The following is a 2,843-nucleotide window of genomic DNA, read 5'->3' on the forward strand; positions in this document are numbered from 1 at the left end:
TAGTACCAACATCACGAACCTACTACTTTTTTCAAGGATGAGGGAAATGCAGGAAAGGTTGTTGAAAAGCAGTAGCAGCAGAAGATAGACAGAAACATAAAGCAGGGATATCAGCAGCAGTAGTAGCAGCAGCAAGAGAAGTATCAGGGAAATGCGGGAAAGGCTGTTGAAAAGCAGTAGCAGCAGCAGAGACAGAAACAGAAGCAGGAATAGTAGCAGTTAAAGCAGCAGAAGCATGGGAAGTATCAGGGAAACGCAGGAAAGGCTGCTGAAAAGCAGTAGCAGCAGCAGAGAGACAGAAACAGAAGCAGCGATATCAGCAATAGCAGCAGCAGCATCAGAAGTATCAGGGAAATGAAGAAAGGCTGCTGAAAAGCAGTAGCAGCAGCAGAGACAGAAACAGAAGCGGGGATATGAGCAGCAGTAAAAGCAGCAGCAGCAGAGAGAGACAGAAACAGAAGCGGGGATATAGGCAGCAGGTAAAAAGTGGCAGCACCAGAGTATCAGAGAAAACGCAAGAAAACTTTGTGCTAGGTAAAGAGAGGCAGAAACAGAAGCAGGAATAGCAGCAGCAGTAAAAGCTGCAATAAAAGCAGCAGCAGCAGGAGAAGTAGCACTAGCCCCTTTCGCTCAGGGATGAAAAAGGGCCCACTGAGCATGACCAATGGATAATAAGCAGCAGGAGAAGCAGTCTGTCCCACGCAATGCCATACCTGCGGGCTTGCTTCTGTCTCTCTCTCTCTCTCTCTCTGTCTCTCTCTCTCATTTCTCCCACTCTTTCTCTCACTTCGTACGCGTCCGTGACTCTCTCTCTCTCTCTCTCTCTCTCTCTCTCTCTCTCTCTCTCTCTCTCTCTCTCTCAGAAATATATATAAATAATCAATGCATGCAAGCTAAATTTCAGGGTAAGATTCTCTTTATTTCTCTTGCGATCGAATACAATTTCAAGACAAGAAGACAAAGAAATGGAAATTATACGCACGTACACACGAGTCACAGACGCACGCACACGCGCGCACAAGCACACAGACATGAATTGAATCCTTCCTTTTTATATTTAGTCCTCCAAAAAAAAAAATTTTTAATAAAAAAATTAAAAATTAAAAAAAGACAGAAATCCGCCTTTGACCAGTGGAAGGTGTTGAGACTGCATCTGATCTACGATGGGCGGAACACCGCCACCACCCATGCATGACCTTGCGGGCGGACCACGGACCACTCTGGGCATCTCTCCGTGGTCCCCCTCCCCCCCACCCCCATTTTCTCTCCCCATTATCGGCGCTCTCATCACCCCCACCCAACCCATTACACAGGCAGCATGGGTCGTAAGCGGCGATGTGGGCTGACGAAACCCTGTATCGGCCCACCATTACCGCATATTAGCCAATATTAAACCACGGTAGTAGGTCGTTAACAAGACCCGCTGCTGATGTTACATGGGGCTCGGTCCCTCTTCTTCTTCTTCTTCTTCTTCTTCTTCTTCTTCTTCTTCTTCTTCTTCTTCTTCTTCTTCTTCTTCTTCCTCTTGTTTTCCACTTTTTTCAGGATCTCCTGCATTTTCTTCCTTTTCTTCTTGTTTTCCTTTTTTCAGCCTCTCCTCCTGTTCTTCATTCTTCTTATTCTTCTTGTGTTTCCTCTCTCTTCAGCTTCTTCTTCTTTTTGTTTACCTTTTTTCAGCATCTCCTCCTCCTCCACATCTTCCTTCTTGTCTTCCTTTTTGCAGCCTCTCTTCCTCCTCCTCCTTCTTATCTTCCTTTATTCAGCCTCTCCTCCTCCTTGTTGTCTTTCGTTTTTCAGCCTCTCCTCCTCCTCCCCCTCCTTCTCCTTCTTGTCTTCCCTTTTTCAGCCTCTCCTCCTCCTTCTCCTTCTTGTCTTCCCTTTTTCAGCCTCTCCTCCTCCTCCTCCTTCTCCTTCTTGTCTTCCCTTTTCAGCCTCCTCCTCCCTCCCTCCTCCTTCCCTTCTTGTCTTCTTCCCTTTTTCAGCCTCCCTCCTCTCCTCCTCCTCCTTCTTGTCTTCCCTTTTTCAGCCTCTCCTCCTCCTCCTCCTTCTCCTTCTTGTCTTCCCTTTTTCAGCCTCTCCTCCTCCTCCTCCTTCTCCTTCTTGTCTTCCCTTTTTCAGCCTCTCCTCCTCCTCCTCCTTCTCCTTCTTGTCTTCCCTTTTTCAGCCTCTCCTCCTCCTCCTTCTCCTTGTCTTCCCTTTTTCAGCCTCTCCTCCTCCTCCTCCTTCCTCCTTCTTGTCTTCCCTTTTTCAGCCTCTCCTCCTCCCCTCCTTCTCCTTGTCTTCCCTTTTTCAGCCTCTCCTCCTCCTCCTCCTTCTCCTTCTTGTCTTCCCTTTTTCAGCCTCTCCTCCTCCTCCTTCTCCTTGTCTTCCCTTTTTCAGCCTCTCCTCCTCCTCCTCCTTCCCCTTCTTGTCTTCCCTTTTTCAGCCTCTCCTCCTCCTCCTCCTTCTCCTTCTTGTCTTCCCTTTTCAGCCCCTCTCCTCCTCCTCCTCCTCCTTCTTGTCTTCCCTTTTCAGCCTCTCCTCCTCCTCCTCTCCTTCTCTCCTTCTTGTCTTCCTTTTCAGCCCTCTCCTCCCCTCCTCCTTCTCCTTGTCTTTTTTCAGCCTCCCTCCTCCTCCTCCTCCTTCCCTTCTTGTCTTCCTTCAGCCTCTCCTCCTCCTCCTCCTTCTCTCCTTCTTGTCTTCCCTTTTCAGCCTCTCCTCCTCCTCCTCCTCCTCCTTCTTGTCTTCCTTTTTCAGCCTCTCCTCCTCCTCCTCCTTCTCCTTCTTGTCTTCCTTTTCAGCCTCTCCTCCTCCCTCCTCCTTCTCCTTCTTGTCTTCCCTTTTCAGCCTCCCCTCCTCCTCCT

Source organism: Macrobrachium rosenbergii, chromosome 21 (assembly GCF_040412425.1).
Source record: "Macrobrachium rosenbergii isolate ZJJX-2024 chromosome 21, ASM4041242v1, whole genome shotgun sequence".
NCBI classification, from domain to species: Eukaryota; Metazoa; Arthropoda; class Malacostraca; order Decapoda; family Palaemonidae; genus Macrobrachium; species Macrobrachium rosenbergii.